The following is a 17,756-nucleotide window of genomic DNA, read 5'->3' as shown; positions in this document are numbered from 1 at the left end:
TCTTAGTTATAAGTCGTGTCCGCGTCCGTATGATTTGGTCGCGTTTCACCCGTCGCGTTATTATTTGTAAACCTTGGTTATAAGTCGTGCCCGCGTCCGTATGATTTGGTCGCGTTTTCGTCCGTCGCGTTATATGTATTCCTTAGTTATAAATCGTGTCCGCGTCCGTATAAGTTAGTCGCGGTCCGCACTTCCTGCGATTCCCCTCTGTACGCGTAGACTAGATAATAAGCCAACTCTTGAAGGGCGGCTTCAATAAACTCTGTTTTTACCAGAACGATTGGCGTGGTTATTGCGAACCTGAGTCTCCCCCTCTTCCCGAATCCTGGCACCGACGAGCCGATCCGTGGCGTCGGGAAAGGAGCCCCGTTACAATTATATCCAGGATATTTTTTCGGTACATCCAGAAATGTTGTAAGTATTGTATATAGAAAATTTTACAAAAAAAAGGTTCGTGAAAAAGTAAACGATGTGAAAATTTCTATTCTCATTTTCATCCCAAAAACATTTAAAAAATTTTAAGGATTTTTGTTTCCGGAAAATAAAAAAAAATAGGCGTGGAAAAAGTGAAGGGATGCAAGTGTAAAAAAAGCGGTTGACTTTGTAAAACAAACAATGAACTTATTCTAATCTACCAATACAAGAAAAAACGTAACAAAAACGTAAATAATCTGATTTAGTGATTACGAAACGAGCGACTCCGAAATAATCGCGAAAGGCGATCGGCGTGTAAGTCTGCGTTCTGCGAGCGACAAAAAAAGCACGGTTAATTGTCCGAAAACGATTTGTGCATGTTTTGGTGAAAAACAAGAAATCTGGCGTGGACGCTTCGGGGCCTTAAGCCGGGTATCTATCAACCGCGCAAGATGTTTGCAAATGTTTGTGAACGTCACAAACGCTTACAAAATTATATATTTTTATTATATTATATTATAGTAGGATCCGCGAAAAAGAATCGGGCCTTTGGGTGACTAGACCGGGACTCGAACCCGGAACCTTCCGCTTTCCGGGCGACTGCTCTAACCATTAAGCTACCTAGGCCCTCTGCCCAACCTTCTCCGCATCACCCACTTACGCGTTATAGAGGAGTCCCGATACTACATTATTATTATATTATTATAATATTATTATTAGTTTTACAAGCGCTCGTAACGTTTACAAACGTTCGCAAACGTTTTGCGCAGTTAGTGGATACTCTGGCTTTTTATTTAAAGGATTCTTTATTTTTGCCGCGCACGCGCACGACGTCTTGTCTCGATGTTTTGCCCCGGGAAAAACACGCACGAACAGCTAATCGAAAGACCAGAAAAAAGGGAAGTCGTTGTCCTGCCTTCGCGCGCGTTATGTTTACGCCGGTCTACCTGATTATTTTCGAGTTGTCAAATTTTTATTTAGAATATTTACGAAACAATAAGCACTTAGCTCTATTAGCTATTAACTTATAACTTTGACACAACAACAAAGTTGACGAGGACAAAAATACAGCGCAAAGAACAACAAACGACCGTTCGCCGCACCGAATATTTTATAATGATAATCTTAAAAAATTTACATAATTCGCGAATGTATCGGCCGCTCTTGAACATGATAAAATACATGTATGAAAAAGTACAAGATTTCTGAAAGAAAATCTGAAAAAGTACATTTTCTAAACTATGTCACAGATTTTAAGAGCATACTTTAGAGGTAAAAATAAAAAACATTTTATATAAACATGGATCCAAAAATATTTTCCTTCCAAGTTGTATCCTTCTAAAATTGGGAGAATAAAAACGAAAAATGTATTAAAAATTTCAAAATTTTAACGATCTGCAAAAAAGTCTCCGAGAGCTACAATACATTTTTCGGTTTAAACTTCCTTCTACAATACATTTTTCGATATAATGTTTTTTAATATATATATAATATATATATATAATATATAACATATATAACATATATATACATATATATATATATATATATATATATATAATGTTTTTTTTTAATCGGTCAACAGAGCCAAAGCACGAAAAATTAATTATTCGGAACTGTATCTTTTGGTTTGAGATCACTAAGTTCCATATATAAATTAATCTCGAAACTTACATATGGAGAAATGGCGCGAAAAATATAGGTCCGAAAAGTCGCTGAAGCGGGAATCGAACCCGCGTCTTTCACTTTCCGGGCGACTGCTCTTACCAACTAAGCTATCCAGACCCTTTCGATCCTATATTTTTCATTTGCCTTTTAGTAGATGTTAGTAAATAACGCCGTGATTAGGCCAAGGCGTGAATAAAATCAGAAAGAAATATTTTTATCGGCTCTCAATATTAAGAATATAAATATGTTTTTTTCAAACCAAGAGATACAGTTTCGAATAATTAATTTTTCGTGCTTTGGCTCTGTTGGCCGATTTAAAAAAAAAAAAACATCATATTTATATTTTTAATATTGAGAGCCAATAAAAATATTTCTTTCTGATATATATATATATATATATATATATATATATATATATATTATATCAAGATTCCAGCTAATTTTATTCGACATTGGATATCCGTGTACTATATACATAATATGACGTACAAAATGTTTTTCGAATATCATAAAAAATAAATGCTAAAGAAATTATATGGATATACGAAAATGTATGTACATATAAACAGTGGATGTAATAAACATATTCACTGTATACATATATTTTTGTATATCAATATAATTTTTTAGCATTTATTTTTTATTATAATTTTCGAAAAACATTTTAAATGTCATATTATGTATGTATAGTACAGATATCCAATGAAGTTATTTCTAATACATACATATATAATATATTCTATACAATTAAAAACCGTTGTTTCAACCGTTGTTGTGTTTTGAAGTTTTAAAATAAAAAGAACTCAATTTTAAAATAAAAACAAAAAGCAATTTTGATAAATGTGCACTAATAAAAAAAAACAAAAATGATAAATGCAAATAATATATATAGTAGCAGAACAATCAAATTAATAGTATTTAAAACCTTAAAATTTTACTTTTAATTTGTAATAAATGTAAAACAAATAATTATATATATATATAACGGCAAGTTATACATATAATTATCTTAATCTTGAATAAGGTCTTTCTCAGAAACGGAGCCTGTTTCACAAACGGAGCCTGTTTCACAAGCAGAGCCTGTTTCACAAACGGAATCTGTTTGACACACAGTGTTTTCCGTTTTCTTTTTTGATTGAAACTTGTTACTGCGTTCTTTACTTCTAACTAGCCAATTTTTTATTACTTCTATGATATCCGATTCTGTTGCAGATTTTGTCTTGGAGTTCAGTCGAACAACACCTAAAATCATTTAGTAAATATAAAAGTTACGCACGCATATGAGCATTACATAACGTAACTGTGCAACATAACCGGTGTGAACAGATCTGCGAACTTTAATGCGTAACATCATCATATAATACATATATATTACAGATATTAAATAAAAAAATTGTGAATAAAAAAATGAAAGCGACAAAGTAATGTAACAAAATTAAATTCAAATTCAAATTTTTCTATTTAAATATTATTTGATTACGCAACACAGTTATGTTACGATGAAGCTTGATTCAAGCGTATATGTATATGCTTAAAATGGTTTTGATGTAGAGTATATAAAATAATATATTTTACCAATGATCACTTGGACGAACTTTAGCGATTTAAAAGCTTTTTTTTGCCGAGCTCCCTCCCAGGAATATAGCATTCCAACTTCATTTGAAATTGCTCTCGACATAATGGCTTTGATTACATGGGGAAGATCTGTGCCTCCAATTAAACGCAGTTAATGACTCTAAAATATAAAATTCACAAAATAAAAAAGTTCTTTATTAGAAAATAATTTTCATCATGTAAAATATAATCTAAATAATATATAATAATATAATTAAGTACACACCAGTGCATGTATGTTATCAGCTGAACTCGATAGCCATTCTTCCATCGACATTAATTCCTGCTCTGTAACGACTGGAAACGATTGTATTAAAGTCATAACAGCCGTATTAGTGTCATCATTTAGTTCTGGCTCATCAGCATATTGGGCTTTTTTTACAAGTATATTCACGTTATCCATAAGATCATTTAATTTAAGATTAATCAGATGAACTTCTTTAAGAAGTTGTTTTCTGAATTCTGAAAATTCTGAAAGTTAAGTTATATTGGATATTAAAATATTATACAAAAAGGAATATTTAAAAAATACAAAACATATAAAGAATAAAAATAATTATTTACCAGCATTTACGTGAACGCTATCTGTAGTTCGCTTGAAGTTATCTTAAAATAACAAGAAAATATTATCAATTTAATTAATAATGCTTATTTAACAGAATTGTTGTATAACAACAAACTTATTATATTAAGGCCGATAATACGTTGGTGAATTCAATGCAGAGCAGAAAAAATTTCAACATATGTATTCCTATGATAGTATGCTACAGCGGACTACGCTGGGCCTGTCGTAGCTTATCTACCATAGGAATATATGTATATGTTGACGACTTTTCCGCTCCGCATTGAATGTACCCATGTGCTACCGGCTTTAAAGTGGAATAAATTAATATAGAATTTATTTATTAACATTATTATTTAGATTAATTTATATTAATACTATTATATTATTTAAGTAATACTATTATTTATTATTGAAAAAATCAATATTGTTTTAAAATATTAATTTTTTAAATGTATATTATAATTGTTATCTAAAACCAAAATATTTAAATATAAATATAAAGTGGAATAAATTAATATAGAATTTATTTATTAACACTATTATTTAGATTAATTTATATTAATACTATTATTTAATTAATACTATTATTTATTATTGAAAAAATCACTATTGTTTTAAAATATTAATTTTTTAAATGTATATTATAATTGTTATCTAAATATATTTATATTTAAATATTTTGGTTTTAGATAACAATTATAATATACATTTAAAAAATTAATATTTTAAAACAATATTGATTTTTTCAATAATAAATAATAGTATTAATTAAATAATAGTATTAATATAAATTAATCTAAATAATAGTGTTAATAAATAAATTCTATATTAATTTATTCCACTTTAAAGCCGGTAGCAGTATTTAAATATATAAATTGCTAAGCCGTATTTTCTTCAGTATATTGATCTGATTAATAATGTAATAATAAATATTTTACATAAAGGTTCAAGTTTTAAAAATACTTACGATTAGTAATATTTTGACTTTCCATTGGAGAGCGATCATTATCTGTTAAATATAAGGAAAATTAGTTTTTGAAAATAAAATGAATTCTTACTAGAAAAGTATTTATCTTATACCGTGTCTCTTGCCAGAAAGTGGTAATGTAGGGTATGTGTTGCTATCTTCATCAGATATCGATTCATAAGATTTATCAGTATCCGAGTAATCCTTATGTCCTTTACTTTTGCCTTGTCCCCGCTTATGTATTTTATTATTCTTTTTCGTTAAAATCTCCGTATGTGATGAAAGATCATCTGTACGTTGGGCTTTAATTGCCTTTCTTTTAGCAAGTTTTAAATCACCTAAATAAACATTACTTATTATATATCCAATAACAAAGAATATAACTACCATATTGTTGTACATTATAGAATTGCATATTAAATAAATGTGTGGTACAAAATAACAATGTAATTATTATAAGTTTATAATAATTACAAATAAAAGAAGATATTCCATGATTAATAACAGTGTGTGTGTGTGTGTGTGTGTGTGTGTGTGTGTGTGTATAATTCTTTATACATATATTAATAAATTAATAATTCTTTTATAAAAATGTTATACAATTTTATATAATATAAACAATAACATATTTACCATATGTGCCTAAAATAATTGCTCCGTATTTCATCCAGTTTGAATCAGGACTATATTCATTTTTTATAGCTGCTTTAATAGCTGTAGTATCATAATTTTGTGGTGGCCAATAGCATGCAGATTCTTTTAACAAAAACCATTTTTTCGGTATTGCCTCAACAGTGTCATCCTCTTTGAATCGAACGACAAGCCAAGTCATCTATATACACATATTAATCAATTCTTAAAAATTCCTAAAACTCAAATTCAATTATTAAAAACTTCTCTAGTAGACAATGAAATAAACAAATAGAGATATGTCATTTGAGAAAAACTATGATTTAGCAAATAGATCAAGATCACTTAAAGAATAAAATAAATATCATAACTGACTCTTCTTTGAAAAAACTTTATGTTCGCACCCTTTGTCGCACACGATAATTTAGACACACCGTATCGGTGTTGGCCTTGATAGTCGACGGAGGAGTTATCGCTTCTCAGCGACAGGGAAAGACGGTGATAACTCGAAGGACCAAGAATAGAAAAAGGAGAGCGTAGGTCGATTGGTACTCGACGCTTTCGCGCCGATAAGGAGGAGTGAAGTCAGTGGCTTGCAAGGCCGAGAATGAAGTTAATAGTTCTTTGTTGATTAACACACTCGGTTTAATTTTAAACAATAAACTTTGTACTCAATAGATAAACAGATATAATCGAAGACCCGGAGCAAGATCAAGAGTATAATCGGGATTGAGTTGCTCGAACGCACTCGCCTGCGACCTCACTGTTCGAGCTTCGCCGATTGTCTGAAAATATTGAAAATTCACTCGGTGGCGCGAGGCCCGATCACACTCCGATCAGGCCCGTTCGTAGTACGGAGCAGGTGACTCGCACGAGTGTCAATCGTGATCGCGACGTGGTCGTGCTTAGTATTATTTGCTCGTACGTATACAGGATTTAACTTGTGCCTATATTAGGAAGAAACAAAACAAAACCTTTTTTTTTTTTTTTTTTTTTTTTTCAACAAAATCGTCGAACATGTCGATACGGTTTGCTCGTGCGCGAACAGAAATCTTTTTCGTTACTTTTATTCTCAACATGCTAATTTTTTATTTTAAAATTTTTATGGGCTACAGATATTCAGATTTAATTACTTGATAACCTGATAGTAATCAATTTCGGATCTCAATCTAAACTGAACTTTTATCTATCAACGAATAAATATATCTCAACGAATAAAATTCAGTGAAAAAAAATTAGTTATAAAATTTACACAATTTAACAAGAGAGTTTTTTAAAATATAATTATTGAAAGACTAGAGAAAAGGAATATTTTTTTAAACAAATAAAATACATATGTAATAAAGAAATTAATAAAAAATAAAAAATTTAATGCAAAACTGATCAATTGATTATTATATTATAATAAATCTGAATTAAGTATATTTTGAGACTTTATACTAATTAAATAAGAAAAATAACTTATAAAATTAACTTTTCGTTAGCTTGTATGTTATTTTTCTTTTCTAGCTAGTATAAAGTTTCCAAATATTTAAATTAAAAATTATCAAATATTTTATGTTTAACTAACTATTGAAAAATGTGATCGATTATTATTTATTATAAAATTATTTAAGACAATTATAAATGCAGTAGAGGATATGCAATATATTGATCATTATATGGTAAAACTAGTAATTTTCTTTTGATCTTATCAAATCTCCACATTTGAAATATAGTATTATATTTTATAATAACTTTAATATCAAATAATGAAGAAAAACATGGTTTTGAATAAAAATCTTTGTGAGGAATATACTTGATACCTATTAAAAATATTTCATTTTGATATGATGCAAAATTTAGTATTTCAACGATAGTTGAATCGGTCAATTCGACAAATCGATCAGCTACTTTTAAAATATTTAAGCAATAATTAATCGTTTTAAGTTTCCTGTACTGCGGAGAAGTGCAATTATTTATTAATGGACCATTAAAATGTTCCTGCAATAATGTTATGGAATTATCATTTACAAATTGTATTGGTTGCAAAAAATTATTATCCTCACTAACTCTACACACAACTTGTTGTAGCTGCTGCGAATGTCTACGGATATACTTTTTCAACTTTTGCATATGATTTTCAAATGCAAAAGCACTGAATTCATCAAGTGAACCAAATAAACGTACACAATCACTTAAATGCAATAGACTATGTATGTTGTGTGAAATAAAATCGGGTCCATAAATTTTAATTGAATTCTTAATAAAATATTTTATTAGGTTTTCGGCATATGAAATATAATTTTCAAATTTTGTGTACTGATTACTTATCAATATTGAGCTAGCTAAACTTAGCATAAGAAAATTATTATACTCTTTTAATGGTATTACTTTCTTCAAAACTATTGGGCCTGTATATAACAGAAAAAGTCTAAATTCGGTCGCCTTAAATCTTTTACATTCGTTTATTGGCCGAGTTTTTCTTGCAAATTCACAAGGAATATATTTTTTTAAAACCTGAAGATTATTGTTAATTTTATTAATATTTAAAGCACGTAATTTATGAGGAGGCTTGCCAAATATCCATCCATAACGCTTACAACATAACAACCTTTTTGTTGCACCCAATAGAAGATTATGCATATAATCAAAAGGTACATTATCAATCATATTAAAATTGGGAATTTGAAGCCAAAGTGTTTCTCCTGTGTGGTGTTCGATTTGAAGGGTATTTCTAAATGAATGATCTGTTTTTTTTTTTAAATTTTCAGTTTCAACGAAGCATAAAACGTTATTAACCATATCCCCTTCCTGATCACACTTCGTACATGAGAAATAACCTCAATGACTTTTAATAGATAAAATGTGAGATTTGGCCGGGGTATCACAAATTAACATTGAAATTTTGAATTTACATAAAACAGATTGTATCATTATTCCATTTGATAATTTTATACATTCTTCTACAAAATCCTTTAAAAATTCATTGGCTTTAGGTTTTTCATTTCCATAATGTAAAGCTATTATGAATACTTGATTTTTTAGATTTTTAATTGATTTAACTGTACCCAAAATTAGCCAAAAGGAACTTGATGTGCTTTTTGTTAAAGGCAGCCCGTCAATATTAATTGCGAGAAAAAATTCTGTATTTTGATCGACAGTTATATTATGTTTCAAAGATAAAAAATTTAGTGACTTGCGTATACCAAAATAATGATATGAATTATTTAAAGAATTAGATTTGCGGGGTGTTTTCAAAATAGTACGTGGATCAGCTGGCAAGATATTAATTAATGATGGTTCTTCGCGTAGTATATCTAATAACTGTTTAAATGCAGTTAAACTAACATTTCTGTCAATAGACCATTTTCCTAATTTTGTGGAAAGAGATTCCTTAGGCTTAGCAAATAATGGAGGTGAAATATTAGTATCATTACGTTGCTGTAAATCATTAAGAAAAGAATAATCATTCTGTTCCAAATTATTGCTTTGATTATTTAATAAAATGTTATCATCATTTAAAAAATCATTATCATTATTATCATTATTATCATTATTATCATTAAAATCATTATTATCAATAACAATTTCATTATCAACACTATTATATATTTTTTTACAATTCTGATTATAATATTCATCTAAGAATATTTCATTATTTGCTAATTGATCCGTTTCACTAATTGTTGCTAATGACAGATGAAGTTTTTCATTAACTTTCCGACATAATTTTTCTCTTTGACTTTTTTTATTAGGCATTTTGAATTATATTCAGAGAGACACAAGAAAATTAAATAGATAAAAAGTGCAATAAAGATTTATAGATCCGAATGATTGAATCGAAGTTGAACGTAATATCCAAAAATATAAAATAATTTATAAAGAACCTTTATACTTTATAAGATAGCTGAAACAAACAATATTAGAAAGAAAATTACAACTTTATATATAGCAAATTGTTTGAATATGTTTAAACTTATACTATTTATAAACTATAAATAACCAATATATGTAGATTTTATTCATCACTTACATGTAATGCAAATGTATATTATAGAACTATATATTTTATATTAACAAATTTGCCCATACAGCATGCATATTGAAAAGACGTTCAGAAGATATCTTCAGAATATCTTCTAAACGTCTTTTGAATATGCATGTTGTATGAATAAATTTATTTATATAAAATGCATAATTCTATTGCTTTTAAAAAGTTGTACTAACTTCTCAATTTTTGTATTGTACAAATATATATTATTTTCAATTCTGTTTAGGTCCAATTTTTAAGTTATTTTATTTCTTAAATTTATTATTTCTAATTTAGTACCCTAAAGATATCCCGAAGATATCTTCTGAATGTCTTTTGAATAAGCATGCTGAGTGGACATATACTAAATTGAAATTTATTAAATAAAATAACTTAAAAATTGAACCTAAACAAAATTGAAAATAATATTATATTTGTATAAAAATTGAAAAGTTAGTATAGCTTTTTAAAAGCAATAGATTTATGCATTTTATATTAACCAAATTTATTCATGCAGCATACATATTCAAAAGACATTCAGAAGATATCCCGAAGATATCTTCTGGATGTCTTTTGAATGAGCGTGCTGTATATATAAGTACTATAAATTAAAATTAAAAAAATAAAATAACTGAAAAATTGGACCGAAACAGGATTGAAAATAATATTATATTTATATAAAAATTGAAAAAATTGAATTTATAAAAAAATTGAAAAGTTAGTACAGCTTTTTAAAAGCAATAGATTTATGCATTTTATATTAACCAATTTACTCATACAGCATACATATTCAAAAGACGTTCAGAAAATATTCCGAAGATATTTTCTGCATGTCTTTCGGATGTGTTGTGCTGCTAGATTATATTAATTAAATTATTGGACTAGCATGTTATATTAGTTTAAGAAATAAACATATGAAGAAAAAGTTTATTGTAACTATGCTTAATTATAAATAAAATAGTAAATAAAATAATATAAGACATATATACGAGACTTACCGCTTTAATATTAATAAAACTATATGTACTGCCTGCTGCTACTCCACGAAATGTTGTTTTCACACAACGCACAATCACTTTAGACAAATTAAAACGTCGCAAGTCGATTTCTAGATTTTTCAAAGCGTGGTGTACTGCATGAAAGATGAACGAGAAATGAGACAGTAATGATGAGAGCCAAGAAGAGCAGTGAAGACAAATGAAAAATGTCTAGCCGCAGTGTCGCACAACTCACGCAGTGCAATCAACTTATCTACCATTAGTGGAGTATGCATTGTAATTGATTTATAATTTTTAAGATGCCAAAATTAAAAGAATATTATTAGCGTTATTAGCGCATAGTTCGCTTCAATACTATACTCAACGTATATTACTTTTTAATATTTGCAAAATATTTAATATTTGCAATATATATATATATATATATATATATATATTGGCAACAAGCGCAAAAGCTATTAATTCTATATTTTTTGCAAATATTAAAAAGTAATATACGTTCAGTATAGTATTGGAGCAAACTATGCGCTAATAACGCTAATAATATTCTTTTAATTTTGGCATCTTAAAAATTATAAATCAATTACGATGCATATACTCCACTATAATGGTAGATAAGTATATATATATTGTTGCGTCCTCGGGACGCCTCTCGCTCAGTCACTCACACACAGTCACTCTCACTCGCGCGCGAAATAAAGACACTCGCGTAATAGGGAAATAAACTTTAATATGAGGATCCAATACACGAAACCAATGAAATATAACAAATAGTGCATTCGTAATGCAAAGAAGCTCCGGTCTCGGAAAACGTCCGCACGATGCGACCGCTAGACCAAATCTGTCATGTCTCCCGAAAACAGAAGAAGACCCTTAGTTGTTTAACAACAACTCCCTTGACGACGATCTCCCGGAAGCGTAAAGAGTTGATCCCACGAAAAGTATCACCCGATACAAAGTGTAGATCCAGGGGCGTAACACGGGGGCGCAACACTGCCCCCCTTCTTCAAAATTGTCGTCCCGACAATTCTCACGGAGATTGAAGACCCAGGACTCTGACGCTGCTATTAGGGCACCAACGATACTCCGCTCTCCCTTAGCTGCTGCTACAGGTTACCGAACGAAACGCCTGGTCCCTCTCTTTTTGCGTCTACACTGTCCGGACGAATCCTGCTCTCCCTTAGCTGCTGCTACAGGTTACCGAGCTTCGCCCTTCTCCTCTCCGTACTCGAACTGTTCTTTTTAAAAAAAATTGGCCAGATTTTTTTCTATAACAGTCGAGTTGATAGAAGGTATCCCTGCTGTCTTCGCGGTTTTACTATACTCGCCGTCTTCCGGAAGAACAACGAAATGGTCCATGAATCTTCAGACAAAGGGGGGGAATATCTTCCGTGGACCCAACGTTCCTCGTGAACACCCTAAGTCTCTGTCCCGGCATTTGCCCTCAGTCTCGTGGGAAAACCACGGATCAAAAACCACGAGAGGGACAGTCTTCAACGTGATGAACCAAATGACCAATCTTCTGAAGATGAGACGGTCTTCTCAATTGAAAGGAGCCAGTTGCCCTTGATGAGTAATGGTCGCAGGAACTTCCTCAGAGAATTCTCTCGTAACGAAAACTCAAGCAAGCCTCTTCTTAAAAATTTCCAACTGATAACTGATCCAAAATGTCGTCAATTCGAGGAAAGGGATAGGAATCTTTTACCGTGATGGTGTTAAGTTTCCGGTAATCAACACAGAATCTCAGTGTTCCGTTTTTCTTTTTGACCATAACAGCCGGCGAAACCCAAGGACTTTGAGATTCTTCTATGATTCCTTCTATTTTCATCTCTTCCATTATTTTATCAACCTCATCCCTCATCTGAAAAGGAATCCTACGGGGTACCTGTTTTATGGGGAGAGAGTCTTTTACATTTATGACATGTTCAATAATATTGCAATTCCCAGCAACAATATTACAGGAGAACAGATCTTGAAATTCATTTAGAAAATTTATAAAGGTTTCTTTCTGTTTTTTTTGCAAATAAATCGAACTCTTTTCGAAAAGTTCTTTTAAAATAGACGGGATTCCTTTTGGAAAATTCTCTATTCTTGAACATTGAAAATCTTTATTGTCAAAAATGGATTTATTAAAAACTTTATCAAAAACGTTTTCCAAATTAATCATTTTAAGGAAATTCATTCCCAAAATACATTGATCATTAATTTCAGCAACTAATAACGGAATTTCAACCGAATAATTTCTGATTTCAATTTTTGTTTTTACTAAAAATTCAATTAAAAATTTTTCTCCCGTCGGATATTTTAAATTAATATCATTGACTCGAATCTTTTCAAGATCTTCTCCCACTAATCTGCTATTTAATATGGAAACATCAGAGCCTGTATCTATTTTAAAAAGACACTCCTTTTTATTTAATCTACCAAAATACGAATAAGAATCTTTCTTAGAAATCCTTCTAACACTACAATCAATGAGATCAACAAAATCGGACGTCGGGGCGTTTTCTGTAAGAGTTGAATTTTCCCCGAAAAATTCAACTACCTCTAGTTTTCCTTCGTCTCAGGACATTGAAAACGCAAATGTCCGATCTTCCCGCAAGACCAACATTCTTTCCCTTTGGCCGAAAAGTTGTTCGCTTGCGCTTTCCCTTTCGAGTCAAACCGTTCGCTTTTCTTTTTTTCGGAATCGGTTCGCGCGTCGTTCCTCTCTCCCTTTTGATAATTTTGACTTATTTTGCCGTAATTTCCTTTATTACTAAAATTGTCTCTTTTTCTATCAAAACTATTTTCCTGAATTATTTTTATGGCCTTAGCTCTTTCTATAGCCAAATTTAAGGATGTAATTCCCTCCAGTTAAAGGGTTCTTTTGACAAACCCGTCTATTAATGCCGAGACAAATTGCGCGCATGCTATTTTATCGCGGACCGCATATGGACATTCGGGGTAAGCCAGACGCGACAGTCTCTCAAGTTTGGCTCCAAAGGAAGCGAAATCCTCTCCATATTTTTGTTTCCGTGTCGTAAAAAGATAGTAATAATTTTGCGTCAAGTTTCCGTCTTCAAAAAGCAACTCTAATTTTGATTTTAATTCCGCGAATGTTAATTCTTCAAAATTCTCAACATTTTCTAAAACGGACCGAGCTTTTCCCCTTAAATTTGCAGCGAGAGTAATCATTTTTGCTTTCTCATGCCAATTATTCGCGACGGCTATCAAAAGAAATTGGGAGAGGAACTCCCGCAGCGGAACCCTTCCATCGAATGTATCGGGCTTCAGTTTAAGGCCCGTTTTCGCACGAAAGTCACCGGTCGTCTCGTCCGCGTTTATCACGGCCACTCGCGGTACTCGCGCAAGCTAAATTCAGTCGCGTATCTCCGGAAGCTCTTATATTAGAAAGACTTAGCTGGTTAGTTTGCTGCGAGGAGATCCTCAATTCGAGCTGGTGCAGCTGTTCGTCCTTCTCTCGGAGAAGAGCCTCAAAGCGAGCTTGCTGATGTTCTCGTTCGGCCCACATTTCTCGTAGTTCTCGCAGTGCGGTCTGCAACGCATCCGTCTCGTCTATCTCCTTCATCGTTGTTCGGGAACGCGTCGCTTTCGGCGAATGTTGAGTCGTCATTTTGGCGTTCACTCAAGAAGATGCAATTCTTTCGGTTTTATCCCGGACGAGCCCCCAAAATGTTGCGTCCTCGGGACGCCTCTCGCTCAGTCACTCACACACAGTCACTCTCACTCGCGCGCGAAATAAAGACACTCGCGTAATAGGGAAATGAACTTTAATATGAGGATCCAATACACGAAACCAATGAAATATAACAAATAGTGCATTCGTAATGCAAAGAAGCTCCGGTCTCGGAAAACGTCCGCACGATGCGACCGCTAGACCAAATCTGTCATGTCTCCCGAAAACAGAAGAAGACCCTTAGTTGTTTAACAACAACTCCCTTGACGACGATTTCCCGAAAGCGTAAAGAGTTGATCCCGCGAAAAGTATCACCCGATACAAAGATGTAGATCCAGGGGCGTAACACGGGGGCGCAACAATATATATATATATATATATATATATATATATTGTATTGTAAGCATTTTTATATATTTTAACTTTATTGCCGTATGTATAAGGGAAAGGAAAGCGAGAGAGATGTTAATCTATTTTATTTATATTTTCGTTTACTTGTCCTTAGACGGTTTAGTTTTATTATGCGTTATATTTTTATTTATTTGTGCGACCGTCAATCTAATCTCTCTCGTTCGTAAGAATTATTGTTTTCGCGAGCACCGAACGATTTTGTGTAGAATTACTCCGATTGGTCCGGTACTTTGGGGTGGGAATATTTTAGACAAGCGAGTATAAAAATGAGGATATTTGAGCTCGCGACACAGTTTGACACAGTCTGACAATCTGAGAAAGTACTTATTCTGGCGGCGTTACCAGCGGCTCCGGCGTCTGTATCGACTCTACAGTATATATATATATACACATCGGATCGCAAATAAATACATTTTACTGGAACATAATATACATATATATATCCTCACACACACATCCTGACTAAATTATAATAAATTGAACGAGATCCATCCATCTGGCATAAATCTGAGGACCGCGAATCCAGTCAGCGACGAGGTAAAAAGGTTAGTGCTAATGCTTATCGCGCGCTAACAGTATATATAATAAATAAGTATTCACATATATAAATATATATAATGAAAATCTCTCCTCTAATTTTAAAGTCGACCAGACTGGCAATAATTTATTTAAAAAATTATTAGTTAAATTACAACGTTTCGGCTGTCATTGCAGCCCTTTTCAAGTAATCTATGAACAATTATATACATATAAATATACTCTTAATGCGCTTAATCATACAAATAATTATAAATTTACAAAAATATATATGTTTACATACCAGATTAATACAATAAATCAAATTTACAGCAAACCCCCGACAAAATTAACCATTGTTTTGATGAACAATGTATAACTGACAGAAGTGAGCACGAAGAAAAATAGATGTTGACTGTTAGCAGGAAACTTAGTCACTAACGCGTTGAGAAAATAGAAAACCAGAGTACTGTGTCTTTCGCAATTTTTAAAACGTCAATACAAAGTCAAATAAATAAATAAATAAATAAATAAATATGTAACATATGACAATATAATATATTAAATAGCTTCAAGAACGCGATCATAAATCCCACTGAAATTCTCCGTATCTTTTTGTAAATTAATGCTCTTTCTTTGGTTTTTTATATAGAACATTTCTGCTATTTCTCTTTTTCTTGTTTGTTTTTCTTGATGCAGAATCACAGGAGAATCCCAGCGGAACTCATGATCGTTGCAAGTCCGATGCAAACTAACAACTGAGTGTGATGTCGTGTCTTTTTTGATGTTATTTTTATGTTCCTTAATACGTGTTTCTAAATGTCGCTTTGTTTGTCCAATATATGTAGAGTCACAATTCGCACATTCGATCTTATAAACGACATCGGTTCTTTTTAAGTTGTCAATACTATCTTTTCCTCTTTTTATCAATGTGTCTAATTTTTTAGGAACGGTATATAATACACCGATTCCATTTTTGTTTATGCAACGAGTAATATTTTCGCTCAAATCTCTAATATACGGCAACACTATAGCATTTCGTGTATCAAATTTATCTCGATTAGACGCACCAAAATTACCGCCAAATTTAATCGCCCTAAGTCTCCTGTTAATAATTTTGTTTATGACTGTTGACGGGTAACAGTTGTTACGAAGAATTCGTTTGACTAAGATGATGTTTTTTTCGTGAAACATAGGGTCCGCGAGTAAAATAGCCCTGTCCACGAGGCTTGTGATCACACTAATTTTATAACGCATCTGTCAGTTATACATTGTTCATCAAAACAATGGTTAATTTTGTCGGGGGTTTGCTGTAAATTTGATTTATTGTATTAATCTGGTATGTAAACATATATATTTTTGTAAATTTATAATTATTTGTATGATTAAGCGCATTAAGAGTATATTTATATGTATATAATTGTTCATAGATTACTTGAAAAGGGCTACAATGACAGCCGAAACGTTGTAATTTAACTAATAATTTTTTAAATAAATTATTGCCAGTCTGGTCGACTTTAAAATTAGAGGAGAGATTTTCATTATTTATTACTGGCGACTCTTAAGGATTATCATTTAATATATATAATGTTTCATATATAACTTGACATGAGATTATACATGAACTTCATAATTTATATATAAATAAATTTAATTATATATAAAATGAACATATTTTACATATAGTTATGTATAATTATATAATTATTTAAATATAATTTTATATAAAAAATTTTTCCCGGGTTGAACCCTGCAATTTTTATATTTTATTTATAAGACCACTATTTCTTGAACATAATTGACCGTTGCCGGACTTTTGAACCACCTTGTATATATATATATATATATATATATATATTTACATATATATATATATATATGGTAGATTGTATATTTCCTTTGAAAAATACATTAAAATATGCATATATCATCAAAATATATAAAAGAGCAATATTAAAATTGTGTTCAACTATGTCATAAAGAGACACATTTATATATGTATGTTTTATTGTCATTGACACGCTTAGATGCGTGTGCAAGATAATTTGACAGTAAAAATATATTATGTTGTCTGATTTCAATATGTTGAACACACTAAAATGGCTTTTTGACATATATATATTACTGTCGATAATAGCGGAACTAAAATTGTCGATAATTACCGACAATTTTAGTTCCTCTCAAATGAGGGCGCTAACCCGTCGGAGTTCGGCCAACGCTCCGGCATCCCCTTAATAATGATGTCGAAAAATTACCGAATAATATTGAGTGCAATAATAATG

General features: G+C 31.2%; 1 non-coding gene and 1 pseudogene across 1 annotated transcript; both read right to left on the bottom strand.

The window, feature by feature from the left end:
* Positions 1 to 2,124: 2,124 nt before the first annotated feature.
* Positions 2,125 to 2,199, bottom strand: TRNAS-GGA (transfer RNA serine (anticodon GGA)). The gene has a single exon. It is a non-coding gene; the product is annotated as a tRNA-Ser (tRNA).
* Positions 2,200 to 3,067: 868 nt separating this feature from the next.
* LOC114936591 (uncharacterized) lies at positions 3,068 to 11,147 on the bottom strand (annotated as a pseudogene).
* Positions 11,148 to 17,756: the final 6,609 nt, after the last annotated feature.

The sequence above is a fragment of the Nylanderia fulva genome, unplaced genomic scaffold (assembly GCF_048542155.1).
Source record: "Nylanderia fulva isolate GAGA-0341 unplaced genomic scaffold, ASM4854215v1 Scaffold375, whole genome shotgun sequence".
Taxonomy (NCBI): domain Eukaryota; kingdom Metazoa; phylum Arthropoda; class Insecta; order Hymenoptera; family Formicidae; genus Nylanderia; species Nylanderia fulva.
The sequence above is the reverse complement of the archived record's forward strand: the minus strand, read 5'-3'. Positions and strand labels throughout refer to the sequence as shown.